This window comes from Orbicella franksi, unplaced genomic scaffold (genome assembly GCF_964199315.1).
Source record: "Orbicella franksi unplaced genomic scaffold, jaOrbFran1.1 SCAFFOLD_326, whole genome shotgun sequence".
Classification (NCBI taxonomy): domain Eukaryota; kingdom Metazoa; phylum Cnidaria; class Anthozoa; order Scleractinia; family Merulinidae; genus Orbicella; species Orbicella franksi.
The window spans coordinates 15,028-28,879 of NW_027670370.1; the positions used below are offsets into that span (position 1 = coordinate 15,028).

The 13,852-nt window shown below is 44.7% G+C and overlaps 28 non-coding genes across 28 annotated transcripts; all 28 read right to left on the bottom strand.

Annotated features, from left to right (window-relative positions):
* Positions 1 to 123: 123 nt before the first annotated feature.
* Positions 124 to 242, bottom strand: LOC145471081 (5S ribosomal RNA). The gene has a single exon (XR_014042674.1). It is a non-coding gene; the product is annotated as a 5S ribosomal RNA (ribosomal RNA).
* Positions 243 to 627: 385 nt separating this feature from the next.
* On the bottom strand, positions 628 to 746 carry LOC145471082 (5S ribosomal RNA). The gene has a single exon (XR_014042675.1). It is a non-coding gene; the product is annotated as a 5S ribosomal RNA (ribosomal RNA).
* Positions 747 to 1,131: 385 nt separating this feature from the next.
* Positions 1,132 to 1,250, bottom strand: LOC145471083 (5S ribosomal RNA). The gene has a single exon (XR_014042676.1). It is a non-coding gene; the product is annotated as a 5S ribosomal RNA (ribosomal RNA).
* A 385-nt stretch (positions 1,251 to 1,635) lies between these two features.
* Positions 1,636 to 1,754, bottom strand: LOC145471084 (5S ribosomal RNA). Its single transcript, XR_014042677.1, has one exon. It is a non-coding gene; the product is annotated as a 5S ribosomal RNA (ribosomal RNA).
* A 385-nt stretch (positions 1,755 to 2,139) lies between these two features.
* On the bottom strand, positions 2,140 to 2,258 carry LOC145471086 (5S ribosomal RNA). The gene has a single exon (XR_014042678.1). It is a non-coding gene; the product is annotated as a 5S ribosomal RNA (ribosomal RNA).
* A 385-nt stretch (positions 2,259 to 2,643) lies between these two features.
* On the bottom strand, positions 2,644 to 2,762 carry LOC145471088 (5S ribosomal RNA). The gene has a single exon (XR_014042680.1). It is a non-coding gene; the product is annotated as a 5S ribosomal RNA (ribosomal RNA).
* A 385-nt stretch (positions 2,763 to 3,147) lies between these two features.
* On the bottom strand, positions 3,148 to 3,266 carry LOC145471089 (5S ribosomal RNA). Its single transcript, XR_014042681.1, has one exon. It is a non-coding gene; the product is annotated as a 5S ribosomal RNA (ribosomal RNA).
* Positions 3,267 to 3,651: 385 nt separating this feature from the next.
* Positions 3,652 to 3,770, bottom strand: LOC145471090 (5S ribosomal RNA). The gene has a single exon (XR_014042682.1). It is a non-coding gene; the product is annotated as a 5S ribosomal RNA (ribosomal RNA).
* A 385-nt stretch (positions 3,771 to 4,155) lies between these two features.
* Positions 4,156 to 4,274, bottom strand: LOC145471091 (5S ribosomal RNA). The gene has a single exon (XR_014042683.1). It is a non-coding gene; the product is annotated as a 5S ribosomal RNA (ribosomal RNA).
* A 384-nt stretch (positions 4,275 to 4,658) lies between these two features.
* On the bottom strand, positions 4,659 to 4,777 carry LOC145471092 (5S ribosomal RNA). Its single transcript, XR_014042684.1, has one exon. It is a non-coding gene; the product is annotated as a 5S ribosomal RNA (ribosomal RNA).
* A 385-nt stretch (positions 4,778 to 5,162) lies between these two features.
* LOC145471093 (5S ribosomal RNA) lies at positions 5,163 to 5,281 on the bottom strand. The gene has a single exon (XR_014042685.1). It is a non-coding gene; the product is annotated as a 5S ribosomal RNA (ribosomal RNA).
* A 385-nt stretch (positions 5,282 to 5,666) lies between these two features.
* On the bottom strand, positions 5,667 to 5,785 carry LOC145471094 (5S ribosomal RNA). Its single transcript, XR_014042686.1, has one exon. It is a non-coding gene; the product is annotated as a 5S ribosomal RNA (ribosomal RNA).
* Positions 5,786 to 6,170: 385 nt separating this feature from the next.
* On the bottom strand, positions 6,171 to 6,289 carry LOC145471095 (5S ribosomal RNA). Its single transcript, XR_014042687.1, has one exon. It is a non-coding gene; the product is annotated as a 5S ribosomal RNA (ribosomal RNA).
* Positions 6,290 to 6,674: 385 nt separating this feature from the next.
* Positions 6,675 to 6,793, bottom strand: LOC145471096 (5S ribosomal RNA). Its single transcript, XR_014042688.1, has one exon. It is a non-coding gene; the product is annotated as a 5S ribosomal RNA (ribosomal RNA).
* A 385-nt stretch (positions 6,794 to 7,178) lies between these two features.
* LOC145471097 (5S ribosomal RNA) lies at positions 7,179 to 7,297 on the bottom strand. The gene has a single exon (XR_014042689.1). It is a non-coding gene; the product is annotated as a 5S ribosomal RNA (ribosomal RNA).
* Positions 7,298 to 7,681: 384 nt separating this feature from the next.
* On the bottom strand, positions 7,682 to 7,800 carry LOC145471099 (5S ribosomal RNA). The gene has a single exon (XR_014042691.1). It is a non-coding gene; the product is annotated as a 5S ribosomal RNA (ribosomal RNA).
* A 385-nt stretch (positions 7,801 to 8,185) lies between these two features.
* On the bottom strand, positions 8,186 to 8,304 carry LOC145471100 (5S ribosomal RNA). The gene has a single exon (XR_014042692.1). It is a non-coding gene; the product is annotated as a 5S ribosomal RNA (ribosomal RNA).
* A 385-nt stretch (positions 8,305 to 8,689) lies between these two features.
* Positions 8,690 to 8,808, bottom strand: LOC145471102 (5S ribosomal RNA). The gene has a single exon (XR_014042693.1). It is a non-coding gene; the product is annotated as a 5S ribosomal RNA (ribosomal RNA).
* Positions 8,809 to 9,193: 385 nt separating this feature from the next.
* Positions 9,194 to 9,312, bottom strand: LOC145471103 (5S ribosomal RNA). Its single transcript, XR_014042694.1, has one exon. It is a non-coding gene; the product is annotated as a 5S ribosomal RNA (ribosomal RNA).
* Positions 9,313 to 9,695: 383 nt separating this feature from the next.
* Positions 9,696 to 9,814, bottom strand: LOC145471104 (5S ribosomal RNA). The gene has a single exon (XR_014042695.1). It is a non-coding gene; the product is annotated as a 5S ribosomal RNA (ribosomal RNA).
* Positions 9,815 to 10,198: 384 nt separating this feature from the next.
* LOC145471044 (5S ribosomal RNA) lies at positions 10,199 to 10,317 on the bottom strand. The gene has a single exon (XR_014042639.1). It is a non-coding gene; the product is annotated as a 5S ribosomal RNA (ribosomal RNA).
* Positions 10,318 to 10,702: 385 nt separating this feature from the next.
* Positions 10,703 to 10,821, bottom strand: LOC145471045 (5S ribosomal RNA). The gene has a single exon (XR_014042640.1). It is a non-coding gene; the product is annotated as a 5S ribosomal RNA (ribosomal RNA).
* A 385-nt stretch (positions 10,822 to 11,206) lies between these two features.
* On the bottom strand, positions 11,207 to 11,325 carry LOC145471046 (5S ribosomal RNA). The gene has a single exon (XR_014042641.1). It is a non-coding gene; the product is annotated as a 5S ribosomal RNA (ribosomal RNA).
* Positions 11,326 to 11,709: 384 nt separating this feature from the next.
* On the bottom strand, positions 11,710 to 11,828 carry LOC145471047 (5S ribosomal RNA). The gene has a single exon (XR_014042642.1). It is a non-coding gene; the product is annotated as a 5S ribosomal RNA (ribosomal RNA).
* A 384-nt stretch (positions 11,829 to 12,212) lies between these two features.
* On the bottom strand, positions 12,213 to 12,331 carry LOC145471048 (5S ribosomal RNA). Its single transcript, XR_014042643.1, has one exon. It is a non-coding gene; the product is annotated as a 5S ribosomal RNA (ribosomal RNA).
* Positions 12,332 to 12,716: 385 nt separating this feature from the next.
* On the bottom strand, positions 12,717 to 12,835 carry LOC145471050 (5S ribosomal RNA). The gene has a single exon (XR_014042645.1). It is a non-coding gene; the product is annotated as a 5S ribosomal RNA (ribosomal RNA).
* A 385-nt stretch (positions 12,836 to 13,220) lies between these two features.
* LOC145471051 (5S ribosomal RNA) lies at positions 13,221 to 13,339 on the bottom strand. Its single transcript, XR_014042646.1, has one exon. It is a non-coding gene; the product is annotated as a 5S ribosomal RNA (ribosomal RNA).
* A 385-nt stretch (positions 13,340 to 13,724) lies between these two features.
* On the bottom strand, positions 13,725 to 13,843 carry LOC145471052 (5S ribosomal RNA). The gene has a single exon (XR_014042647.1). It is a non-coding gene; the product is annotated as a 5S ribosomal RNA (ribosomal RNA).
* Between the last annotated feature and the right edge of the window lie 9 nt (positions 13,844 to 13,852).

Consider the following 13,852-nt stretch of genomic DNA (forward strand, 5'->3'; position numbering starts at 1 on the left):
TGTCAACTTGCTGGAAAAATAATTCCAAAAAAAAAAAGACAACATTTTGAAAACAGAGGGATCAATGATGTGGAGGCGTATGGAAATCTTCTCTGAAGAGTCCAGTCCCAAAATGGGTCCAAAAGTCTACAACACGGCGTATTCCCAGGTGGTCACCCAGCCAGGTACTGACGCCGCCCAACAGGACTTGACTTCGGTGATCGGACGAGAACCGGTACGTTCCCTGTGGTGTGGTCGTAGACGAAAGAAACAACTCAAACCTTGCCCAATTGCTTGGACTCTCTTTTAAGTCTCTTAGAAGGAAGGCCTTTAATTGCTGTTGTCATGAATTTCCAATTACGTCTCGGCTACTTAACCCAGAGATTCCAAAGCCAGCTAAGACTTCAAATCACAAAAGGGCGATTCTCCAATGGTCAGTCATCAAAGCCACATTCAAGAGATTGCCTCCAGTGTGCTGCTCAGTGTTGCAGTGCTGTAATCAAACAAGAAAATCTTCTAATATGCTGTCAACTTGCTGGAAAAATAATTCCAAAAAAAAAAAGACAACATTTTGAAAACAGAGGGATCAATGATGTGGAGGCGTATGGAAATCTTCTCTGAAGAGTCCAGTCCCAAAATGGGTCCAAAAGTCTACAACACGGCGTATTCCCAGGTGGTCACCCAGCCAGGTACTGACGCCGCCCAACAGGACTTGACTTCGGTGATCGGACGAGAACCGGTACGTTCCCTGTGGTGTGGTCGTAGACGAAAGAAACAACTCAAACCTTGCCCAATTGCTTGGACTCTCTTTTAAGTCTCTTAGAAGGAAGGCCTTTAATTGCTGTTGTCATGAATTTCCAATTACGTCTCGGCTACTTAACCCAGAGATTCCAAAGCCAGCTAAGACTTCAAATCACAAAAGGGCGATTCTCCAATGGTCAGTCATCAAAGCCACATTCAAGAGATTGCCTCCAGTGTGCTGCTCAGTGTTGCAGTGCTGTAATCAAACAAGAAAATCTTCTAATATGCTGTCAACTTGCTGGAAAAATAATTCCAAAAAAAAAAAGACAACATTTTGAAAACAGAGGGATCAATGATGTGGAGGCGTATGGAAATCTTCTCTGAAGAGTCCAGTCCCAAAATGGGTCCAAAAGTCTACAACACGGCGTATTCCCAGGTGGTCACCCAGCCAGGTACTGACGCCGCCCAACAGGACTTGACTTCGGTGATCGGACGAGAACCGGTACGTTCCCTGTGGTGTGGTCGTAGACGAAAGAAACAACTCAAACCTTGCCCAATTGCTTGGACTCTCTTTTAAGTCTCTTAGAAGGAAGGCCTTTAATTGCTGTTGTGATGAATTTCCAATTACGTCTCGGCTACTTAACCCAGAGATTCCAAAGCCAGCTAAGACTTCAAATCACAAAAGGGCGATTCTCCAATGGTCAGTCATCAAAGCCACATTCAAGAGATTGCCTCCAGTGTGCTGCTCAGTGTTGCAGTGCTGTAATCAAACAAGAAAATCTTCTAATATGCTGTCAACTTGCTGGAAAAATAATTCCAAAAAAAAAAAGACAACATTTTGAAAACAGAGGGATCAATGATGTGGAGGCGTATGGAAATCTTCTCTGAAGAGTCCAGTCCCAAAATGGGTCCAAAAGTCTACAACACGGCGTATTCCCAGGTGGTCACCCAGCCAGGTACTGACGCCGCCCAACAGGACTTGACTTCGGTGATCGGACGAGAACCGGTACGTTCCCTGTGGTGTGGTCGTAGACGAAAGAAACAACTCAAACCTTGCCCAATTGCTTGGACTCTCTTTTAAGTCTCTTAGAAGGAAGGCCTTTAATTGCTGTTGTGATGAATTTCCAATTACGTCTCGGCTACTTAACCCAGAGATTCCAAAGCCAGCTAAGACTTCAAATCACAAAAGGGCGATTCTCCAATGGTCAGTCATCAAAGCCACATTCAAGAGATTGCCTCCAGTGTGCTGCTCAGTGTTGCAGTGCTGTAATCAAACAAGAAAATCTTCTAATATGCTGTCAACTTGCTGGAAAAATAATTCCAAAAAAAAAAAGACAACATTTTGAAAACAGAGGGATCAATGATGTGGAGGCGTATGGAAATCTTCTCTGAAGAGTCCAGTCCCAAAATGGGTCCAAAAGTCTACAACACGGCGTATTCCCAGGTGGTCACCCAGCCAGGTACTGACGCCGCCCAACAGGACTTGACTTCGGTGATCGGACGAGAACCGGTACGTTCCCTGTGGTGTGGTCGTAGACGAAAGAAACAACTCAAACCTTGCCCAATTGCTTGGACTCTCTTTTAAGTCTCTTAGAAGGAAGGCCTTTAATTGCTGTTGTGATGAATTTCCAATTACGTCTCGGCTACTTAACCCAGAGATTCCAAAGCCAGCTAAGACTTCAAATCACAAAAGGGCGATTCTCCAATGGTCAGTCATCAAAGCCACATTCAAGAGATTGCCTCCAGTGTGCTGCTCAGTGTTGCAGTGCTGTAATCAAACAAGAAAATCTTCTAATATGCTGTCAACTTGCTGGAAAAATAATTCCAAAAAAAAAAAGACAACATTTTGAAAACAGAGGGATCAATGATGTGGAGGCGTATGGAAATCTTCTCTGAAGAGTCCAGTCCCAAAATGGGTCCAAAAGTCTACAACACGGCGTATTCCCAGGTGGTCACCCAGCCAGGTACTGACGCCGCCCAACAGGACTTGACTTCGGTGATCGGACGAGAACCGGTACGTTCCCTGTGGTGTGGTCGTAGACGAAAGAAACAACTCAAACCTTGCCCAATTGCTTGGACTCTCTTTTAAGTCTCTTAGAAGGAAGGCCTTTAATTGCTGTTGTGATGAATTTCCAATTACGTCTCGGCTACTTAACCCAGAGATTCCAAAGCCAGCTAAGACTTCAAATCACAAAAGGGCGATTCTCCAATGGTCAGTCATCAAAGCCACATTCAAGAGATTGCCTCCAGTGTGCTGCTCAGTGTTGCAGTGCTGTAATCAAACAAGAAAATCTTCTAATATGCTGTCAACTTGCTGGAAAAATAATTCCAAAAAAAAAAAGACAACATTTTGAAAACAGAGGGATCAATGATGTGGAGGCGTATGGAAATCTTCTCTGAAGAGTCCAGTCCCAAAATGGGTCCAAAAGTCTACAACACGGCGTATTCCCAGGTGGTCACCCAGCCAGGTACTGACGCCGCCCAACAGGACTTGACTTCGGTGATCGGACGAGAACCGGTACGTTCCCTGTGGTGTGGTCGTAGACGAAAGAAACAACTCAAACCTTGCCCAATTGCTTGGACTCTCTTTTAAGTCTCTTAGAAGGAAGGCCTTTAATTGCTGTTGTGATGAATTTCCAATTACGTCTCGGCTACTTAACCCAGAGATTCCAAAGCCAGCTAAGACTTCAAATCACAAAAGGGCGATTCTCCAATGGTCAGTCATCAAAGCCACATTCAAGAGATTGCCTCCAGTGTGCTGCTCAGTGTTGCAGTGCTGTAATCAAACAAGAAAATCTTCTAATATGCTGTCAACTTGCTGGAAAAATAATTCCAAAAAAAAAAAGACAACATTTTGAAAACAGAGGGATCAATGATGTGGAGGCGTATGGAAATCTTCTCTGAAGAGTCCAGTCCCAAAATGGGTCCAAAAGTCTACAACACGGCGTATTCCCAGGTGGTCACCCAGCCAGGTACTGACGCCGCCCAACAGGACTTGACTTCGGTGATCGGACGAGAACCGGTACGTTCCCTGTGGTGTGGTCGTAGACGAAAGAAACAACTCAAACCTTGCCCAATTGCTTGGACTCTCTTTTAAGTCTCTTAGAAGGAAGGCCTTTAATTGCTGTTGTGATGAATTTCCAATTACGTCTCGGCTACTTAACCCAGAGATTCCAAAGCCAGCTAAGACTTCAAATCACAAAAGGGCGATTCTCCAATGGTCAGTCATCAAAGCCACATTCAAGAGATTGCCTCCAGTGTGCTGCTCAGTGTTGCAGTGCTGTAATCAAACAAGAAAATCTTCTAATATGCTGTCAACTTGCTGGAAAAATAATTCCAAAAAAAAAAAGACAACATTTTGAAAACAGAGGGATCAATGATGTGGAGGCGTATGGAAATCTTCTCTGAAGAGTCCAGTCCCAAAATGGGTCCAAAAGTCTACAACACGGCGTATTCCCAGGTGGTCACCCAGCCAGGTACTGACGCCGCCCAACAGGACTTGACTTCGGTGATCGGACGAGAACCGGTACGTTCCCTGTGGTGTGGTCGTAGACGAAAGAAACAACTCAAACCTTGCCCAATTGCTTGGACTCTCTTTTAAGTCTCTTAGAAGGAAGGCCTTTAATTGCTGTTGTGATGAATTTCCAATTACGTCTCGGCTACTTAACCCAGAGATTCCAAAGCCAGCTAAGACTTCAAATCACAAAAGGGCGATTCTCCAATGGTCAGTCATCAAAGCCACATTCAAGAGATTGCCTCCAGTGTGCTGCTCAGTGTTGCAGTGCTGTAATCAAACAAGAAAATCTTCTAATATGCTGTCAACTTGCTGGAAAAATAATTCCAAAAAAAAAAGACAACATTTTGAAAACAGAGGGATCAATGATGTGGAGGCGTATGGAAATCTTCTCTGAAGAGTCCAGTCCCAAAATGGGTCCAAAAGTCTACAACACGGCGTATTCCCAGGTGGTCACCCAGCCAGGTACTGACGCCGCCCAACAGGACTTGACTTCGGTGATCGGACGAGAACCGGTACGTTCCCTGTGGTGTGGTCGTAGACGAAAGAAACAACTCAAACCTTGCCCAATTGCTTGGACTCTCTTTTAAGTCTCTTAGAAGGAAGGCCTTTAATTGCTGTTGTGATGAATTTCCAATTACGTCTCGGCTACTTAACCCAGAGATTCCAAAGCCAGCTAAGACTTCAAATCACAAAAGGGCGATTCTCCAATGGTCAGTCATCAAAGCCACATTCAAGAGATTGCCTCCAGTGTGCTGCTCAGTGTTGCAGTGCTGTAATCAAACAAGAAAATCTTCTAATATGCTGTCAACTTGCTGGAAAAATAATTCCAAAAAAAAAAAGACAACATTTTGAAAACAGAGGGATCAATGATGTGGAGGCGTATGGAAATCTTCTCTGAAGAGTCCAGTCCCAAAATGGCTCCAAAAGTCTACAACACGGCGTATTCCCAGGTGGTCACCCAGCCAGGTACTGACGCCGCCCAACAGGACTTGACTTCGGTGATCGGACGAGAACCGGTACGTTCCCTGTGGTGTGGTCGTAGACGAAAGAAACAACTCAAACCTTGCCCAATTGCTTGGACTCTCTTTTAAGTCTCTTAGAAGGAAGGCCTTTAATTGCTGTTGTCATGAATTTCCAATTACGTCTCGGCTACTTAACCCAGAGATTCCAAAGCCAGCTAAGACTTCAAATCACAAAAGGGCGATTCTCCAATGGTCAGTCATCAAAGCCACATTCAAGAGATTGCCTCCAGTGTGCTGCTCAGTGTTGCAGTGCTGTAATCAAACAAGAAAATCTTCTAATATGCTGTCAACTTGCTGGAAAAATAATTCCAAAAAAAAAAAGACAACATTTTGAAAACAGAGGGATCAATGATGTGGAGGCGTATGGAAATCTTCTCTGAAGAGTCCAGTCCCAAAATGGGTCCAAAAGTCTACAACACGGCGTATTCCCAGGTGGTCACCCAGCCAGGTACTGACGCCGCCCAACAGGACTTGACTTCGGTGATCGGACGAGAACCGGTACGTTCCCTGTGGTGTGGTCGTAGACGAAAGAAACAACTCAAACCTTGCCCAATTGCTTGGACTCTCTTTTAAGTCTCTTAGAAGGAAGGCCTTTAATTGCTGTTGTCATGAATTTCCAATTACGTCTCGGCTACTTAACCCAGAGATTCCAAAGCCAGCTAAGACTTCAAATCACAAAAGGGCGATTCTCCAATGGTCAGTCATCAAAGCCACATTCAAGAGATTGCCTCCAGTGTGCTGCTCAGTGTTGCAGTGCTGTAATCAAACAAGAAAATCTTCTAATATGCTGTCAACTTGCTGGAAAAATAATTCCAAAAAAAAAAAGACAACATTTTGAAAACAGAGGGATCAATGATGTGGAGGCGTATGGAAATCTTCTCTGAAGAGTCCAGTCCCAAAATGGGTCCAAAAGTCTACAACACGGCGTATTCCCAGGTGGTCACCCAGCCAGGTACTGACGCCGCCCAACAGGACTTGACTTCGGTGATCGGACGAGAACCGGTACGTTCCCTGTGGTGTGGTCGTAGACGAAAGAAACAACTCAAACCTTGCCCAATTGCTTGGACTCTCTTTTAAGTCTCTTAGAAGGAAGGCCTTTAATTGCTGTTGTGATGAATTTCCAATTACGTCTCGGCTACTTAACCCAGAGATTCCAAAGCCAGCTAAGACTTCAAATCACAAAAGGGCGATTCTCCAATGGTCAGTCATCAAAGCCACATTCAAGAGATTGCCTCCAGTGTGCTGCTCAGTGTTGCAGTGCTGTAATCAAACAAGAAAATCTTCTAATATGCTGTCAACTTGCTGGAAAAATAATTCCAAAAAAAAAAAGACAACATTTTGAAAACAGAGGGATCAATGATGTGGAGGCGTATGGAAATCTTCTCTGAAGAGTCCAGTCCCAAAATGGGTCCAAAAGTCTACAACACGGCGTATTCCCAGGTGGTCACCCAGCCAGGTACTGACGCCGCCCAACAGGACTTGACTTCGGTGATCGGACGAGAACCGGTACGTTCCCTGTGGTGTGGTCGTAGACGAAAGAAACAACTCAAACCTTGCCCAATTGCTTGGACTCTCTTTTAAGTCTCTTAGAAGGAAGGCCTTTAATTGCTGTTGTGATGAATTTCCAATTACGTCTCGGCTACTTAACCCAGAGATTCCAAAGCCAGCTAAGACTTCAAATCACAAAAGGGCGATTCTCCAATGGTCAGTCATCAAAGCCACATTCAAGAGATTGCCTCCAGTGTGCTGCTCAGTGTTGCAGTGCTGTAATCAAACAAGAAAATCTTCTAATATGCTGTCAACTTGCTGGAAAAATAATTCCAAAAAAAAAAAGACAACATTTTGAAAACAGAGGGATCAATGATGTGGAGGCGTATGGAAATCTTCTCTGAAGAGTCCAGTCCCAAAATGGGTCCAAAAGTCTACAACACGGCGTATTCCCAGGTGGTCACCCAGCCAGGTACTGACGCCGCCCAACAGGACTTGACTTCGGTGATCGGACGAGAACCGGTACGTTCCCTGTGGTGTGGTCGTAGACGAAAGAAACAACTCAAACCTTGCCCAATTGCTTGGACTCTCTTTTAAGTCTCTTAGAAGGAAGGCCTTTAATTGCTGTTGTGATGAATTTCCAATTACGTCTCGGCTACTTAACCCAGAGATTCCAAAGCCAGCTAAGACTTCAAATCACAAAAGGGCGATTCTCCAATGGTCAGTCATCAAAGCCACATTCAAGAGATTGCCTCCAGTGTGCTGCTCAGTGTTGCAGTGCTGTAATCAAACAAGAAAATCTTCTAATATGCTGTCAACTTGCTGGAAAAATAATTCCAAAAAAAAAAGACAACATTTTGAAAACAGAGGGATCAATGATGTGGAGGCGTATGGAAATCTTCTCTGAAGAGTCCAGTCCCAAAATGGGTCCAAAAGTCTACAACACGGCGTATTCCCAGGTGGTCACCCAGCCAGGTACTGACGCCGCCCAACAGGACTTGACTTCGGTGATCGGACGAGAACCGGTACGTTCCCTGTGGTGTGGTCGTAGACGAAAGAAACAACTCAAACCTTGCCCAATTGCTTGGACTCTCTTTTAAGTCTCTTAGAAGGAAGGCCTTTAATTGCTGTTGTGATGAATTTCCAATTACGTCTCGGCTACTTAACCCAGAGATTCCAAAGCCAGCTAAGACTTCAAATCACAAAAGGGCGATTCTCCAATGGTCAGTCATCAAAGCCACATTCAAGAGATTGCCTCCAGTGTGCTGCTCAGTGTTGCAGTGCTGTAATCAAACAAGAAAATCTTCTAATATGCTGTCAACTTGCTGGAAAAATAATTCCAAAAAAAAAAAGACAACATTTTGAAAACAGAGGGATCAATGATGTGGAGGCGTATGGAAATCTTCTCTGAAGAGTCCAGTCCCAAAATGGGTCCAAAAGTCTACAACACGGCGTATTCCCAGGTGGTCACCCAGCCAGGTACTGACGCCGCCCAACAGGACTTGACTTCGGTGATCGGACGAGAACCGGTACGTTCCCTGTGGTGTGGTCGTAGACGAAAGAAACAACTCAAACCTTGCCCAATTGCTTGGACTCTCTTTTAAGTCTCTTAGAAGGAAGGCCTTTAATTGCTGTTGTGATGAATTTCCAATTACGTCTCGGCTACTTAACCCAGAGATTCCAAAGCCAGCTAAGACTTCAAATCACAAAAGGGCGATTCTCCAATGGTCAGTCATCAAAGCCACATTCAAGAGATTGCCTCCAGTGTGCTGCTCAGTGTTGCAGTGCTGTAATCAAACAAGAAAATCTTCTAATATGCTGTCAACTTGCTGGAAAAATAATTCCAAAAAAAAAAAGACAACATTTTGAAAACAGAGGGATCAATGATGTGGAGGCGTATGGAAATCTTCTCTGAAGAGTCCAGTCCCAAAATGGGTCCAAAAGTCTACAACACGGCGTATTCCCAGGTGGTCACCCAGCCAGGTACTGACGCCGCCCAACAGGACTTGACTTCGGTGATCGGACGAGAACCGGTACGTTCCCTGTGGTGTGGTCGTAGACGAAAGAAACAACTCAAACCTTGCCCAATTGCTTGGACTCTCTTTTAAGTCTCTTAGAAGGAAGGCCTTTAATTGCTGTTGTGATGAATTTCCAATTACGTCTCGGCTACTTAACCCAGAGATTCCAAAGCCAGCTAAGACTTCAAATCACAAAAGGGCGATTCTCCAATGGTCAGTCATCAAAGCCACATTCAAGAGATTGCCTCCAGTGTGCTGCTCAGTGTTGCAGTGCTGTAATCAAACAAGAAAATCTTCTAATATGCTGTCAACTTGCTGGAAAAATAATTCCAAAAAAAAAAAGACAACATTTTGAAAACAGAGGGATCAATGATGTGGAGGCGTATGGAAATCTTCTCTGAAGAGTCCAGTCCCAAAATGGGTCCAAAAGTCTACAACACGGCGTATTCCCAGGTGGTCACCCAGCCAGGTACTGACGCCGCCCAACAGGACTTGACTTCGGTGATCGGACGAGAACCGGTACGTTCCCTGTGGTGTGGTCGTAGACGAAAGAAACAACTCAAACCTTGCCCAATTGCTTGGACTCTCTTTTAAGTCTCTTAGAAGGAAGGCCTTTAATTGCTGTTGTGATGAATTTCCAATTACGTCTCGGCTACTTAACCCAGAGATTCCAAAGCCAGCTAAGACTTCAAATCACAAAAGGGCGATTCTCCAATGGTCAGTCATCAAAGCCACATTCAAGAGATTGCCTCCAGTGTGCTGCTCAGTGTTGCAGTGCTGTAATCAAACAAGAAAATCTTCTAATATGCTGTCAACTTGCTGGAAAAATAATTCCAAAAAAAAAAGACAACATTTTGAAAACAGAGGGATCAATGATGTGGAGGCGTATGGAAATCTTCTCTGAAGAGTCCAGTCCCAAATGGGTCCAAAAGTCTACAACACGGCGTATTCCCAGGTGGTCACCCAGCCAGGTACTGACGCCGCCCAACAGGACTTGACTTCGGTGATCGGACGAGAACCGGTACGTTCCCTGTGGTGTGGTCGTAGACGAAAGAAACAACTCAAACCTTGCCCAATTGCTTGGACTCTCTTTTAAGTCTCTTAGAAGGAAGGCCTTTAATTGCTGTTGTGATGAATTTCCAATTACGTCTCGGCTACTTAACCCAGAGATTCCAAAGCCAGCTAAGACTTCAAATCACAAAAGGGCGATTCTCCAATGGTCAGTCATCAAAGCCACATTCAAGAGATTGCCTCCAGTGTGCTGCTCAGTGTTGCAGTGCTGTAATCAAACAAGAAAATCTTCTAATATGCTGTCAACTTGCTGGAAAAATAATTCCAAAAAAAAAAGACAACATTTTGAAAACAGAGGGATCAATGATGTGGAGGCGTATGGAAATCTTCTCTGAAGAGTCCAGTCCCAAAATGGGTCCAAAAGTCTACAACACGGCGTATTCCCAGGTGGTCACCCAGCCAGGTACTGACGCCGCCCAACAGGACTTGACTTCGGTGATCGGACGAGAACCGGTACGTTCCCTGTGGTGTGGTCGTAGACGAAAGAAACAACTCAAACCTTGCCCAATTGCTTGGACTCTCTTTTAAGTCTCTTAGAAGGAAGGCCTTTAATTGCTGTTGTGATGAATTTCCAATTACGTCTCGGCTACTTAACCCAGAGATTCCAAAGCCAGCTAAGACTTCAAATCACAAAAGGGCGATTCTCCAATGGTCAGTCATCAAAGCCACATTCAAGAGATTGCCTCCAGTGTGCTGCTCAGTGTTGCAGTGCTGTAATCAAACAAGAAAATCTTCTAATATGCTGTCAACTTGCTGGAAAAATAATTCCAAAAAAAAAAAGACAACATTTTGAAAACAGAGGGATCAATGATGTGGAGGCGTATGGAAATCTTCTCTGAAGAGTCCAGTCCCAAAATGGGTCCAAAAGTCTACAACACGGCGTATTCCCAGGTGGTCACCCAGCCAGGTACTGACGCCGCCCAACAGGACTTGACTTCGGTGATCGGACGAGAACCGGTACGTTCCCTGTGGTGTGGTCGTAGACGAAAGAAACAACTCAAACCTTGCCCAATTGCTTGGACTCTCTTTTAAGTCTCTTAGAAGGAAGGCCTTTAATTGCTGTTGTGATGAATTTCCAATTACGTCTCGGCTACTTAACCCAGAGATTCCAAAGCCAGCTAAGACTTCAAATCACAAAAGGGCGATTCTCCAATGGTCAGTCATCAAAGCCACATTCAAGAGATTGCCTCCAGTGTGCTGCTCAGTGTTGCAGTGCTGTAATCAAACAAGAAAATCTTCTAATATGCTGTCAACTTGCTGGAAAAATAATTCCAAAAAAAAAAAGACAACATTTTGAAAACAGAGGGATCAATGATGTGGAGGCGTATGGAAATCTTCTCTGAAGAGTCCAGTCCCAAAATGGGTCCAAAAGTCTACAACACGGCGTATTCCCAGGTGGTCACCCAGCCAGGTACTGACGCCGCCCAACAGGACTTGACTTCGGTGATCGGACGAGAACCGGTACGTTCCCTGTGGTGTGGTCGTAGACGAAAGAAACAACTCAAACCTTGCCCAATTGCTTGGACTCTCTTTTAAGTCTCTTAGAAGGAAGGCCTTTAATTGCTGTTGTGATGAATTTCCAATTACGTCTCGGCTACTTAACCCAGAGATTCCAAAGCCAGCTAAGACTTCAAATCACAAAAGGGCGATTCTCCAATGGTCAGTCATCAAAGCCACATTCAAGAGATTGCCTCCAGTGTGCTGCTCAGTGTTGCAGTGCTGTAATCAAACAAGAAAATCTTCTAATATGCTGTCAACTTGCTGGAAAAATAATTCCAAAAAAAAAAGACAACATTTTGAAAACAGAGGGATCAATGATGTGGAGGCGTATGGAAATCTTCTCTGAAGAGTCCAGTCCCAAAATGGGTCCAAAAGTCTACAACACGGCGTATTCCCAGGTGGTCACCCAGCCAGGTACTGACGCCGCCCAACAGGACTTGACTTCGGTGATCGGACGAGAACCGGTACGTTCCCTGTGGTGTGGTCGTAGACGAAAGAAACAACTCAAACCTTGCCCAATTGCTTGGACTCTCTTTTAAGTCTCTTAGAAGGAAGGCCTTTAATTGCTGTTGTGATGAATTTCCAATTACGTCTCGGCTACTTAACCCAGAGATTCCAAAGCCAGCTAAGACTTCAAATCACAAAAGGGCGATTCTCCAATGGTCAGTCATCAAAGCCACATTCAAGAGATTGCCTCCAGTGTGCTGCTCAGTGTTGCAGTGCTGTAATCAAACAAGAAAATCTTCTAATATGCTGTCAACTTGCTGGAAAAATAATTCCAAAAAAAAAAAGACAACATTTTGAAAACAGAGGGATCAATGATGTGGAGGCGTATGGAAATCTTCTCTGAAGAGTCCAGTCCCAAAATGGGTCCAAAGTCTACAACACGGCGTATTCCCAGGTGGTCACCCAGCCAGGTACTGACGCCGCCCAACAGGACTTGACTTCGGTGATCGGACGAGAACCGGTACGTTCCCTGTGGTGTGGTCGTAGACGAAAGAAACAACTCAAACCTTGCCCAATTGCTTGGACTCTCTTTTAAGTCTCTTAGAAGGAAGGCCTTTAATTGCTGTTGTGATGAATTTCCAATTACGTCTCGGCTACTTAACCCAGAGATTCCAAAGCCAGCTAAGACTTCAAATCACAAAAGGGCGATTCTCCAATGGTCAGTCATCAAAGCCACATTCAAGAGATTGCCTCCAGTGTGCTGCTCAGTGTTGCAGTGCTGTAATCAAACAAGAAAATCTTCTAATATGCTGTCAACTTGCTGGAAAAATAATTCCAAAAAAAAAAAGACAACATTTTGAAAACAGAGGGATCAATGATGTGGAGGCGTATGGAAATCTTCTCTGAAGAGTCCAGTCCCAAAATGGGTCCAAAAGTCTACAACACGGCGTATTCCCAGGTGGTCACCCAGCCAGGTACTGACGCCGCCCAACAGGACTTGACTTCGGTGATCGGACGAGAACCGGTACGTTCCCTGTGGTGTGGTCGTAGACGAAAGAAACAACTCAAACCTTGCCCAATTGCTTGGACTCTCTTTTAAGTCTCTTAGAAGGAAGGCCTTTAATTGCTGTTGTGATGAATTTCCAATTACGTCTCGGCTACTTAACCCAGAGATTCCAAAGCCAGCTAAGACTTCAAATCACAAAAGGGCGATTCTCCAATGGTCAGTCATCAAAGCCACATTCAAGAGATTGCCTCCAGTGTGCTGCTCAGTGTTGCAGTGCTGTAATCAAACAAGAAAATCTTCTAATATGCTGTCAACTTGCTGGAAAAATAATTCCAAAAAAAAAAAGACAACATTTTGAAAACAGAGGGATCAATGATGTGGAGGCGTATGGAAATCTTCTCTGAAGAGTCCAGTCCCAAAATGGGTCCAAAAGTCTACAACACGGCGTATTCCCAGGTGGTCACCCAGCCAGGTACTGACGCCGCCCAACAGGACTTGACTTCGGTGATCGGACGAGAACCGGTACGTTCCCTGTGGTGTGGTCGTAGACGAAAGAAACAACTCAAACCTTGCCCAATTGCTTGGACTCTCTTTTAAGTCTCTTAGAAGGAAGGCCTTTAATTGCTGTTGTGATGAATTTCCAATTACGTCTCGGCTACTTAACCCAGAGATTCCAAAGCCAGCTAAGACTTCAAATCACAAAAGGGCGATTCTCCAATGGTCAGTCATCAAAGCCACATTCAAGAGATTGCCTCCAGTGTGCTGCTCAGTGTTGCAGTGCTGTAATCAAACAAGAAAATCTTCTAATATGCTGTCAACTTGCTGGAAAAATAATTCCAAAAAAAAAAAGACAACATTTTGAAAACAGAGGGATCAATGATGTGGAGGCGTATGGAAATCTTCTCTGAAGAGTCCAGTCCCAAAATGGGTCCAAAAGTCTACAACACGGCGTATTCCCAGGTGGTCACCCAGCCAGGTACTGACGCCGCCCAACAGGACTTGACTTCGGTGATCGGACGAGAACCGGTACGTTCCCTGTGGTGTGGTCGTAGACGAAAGAAAC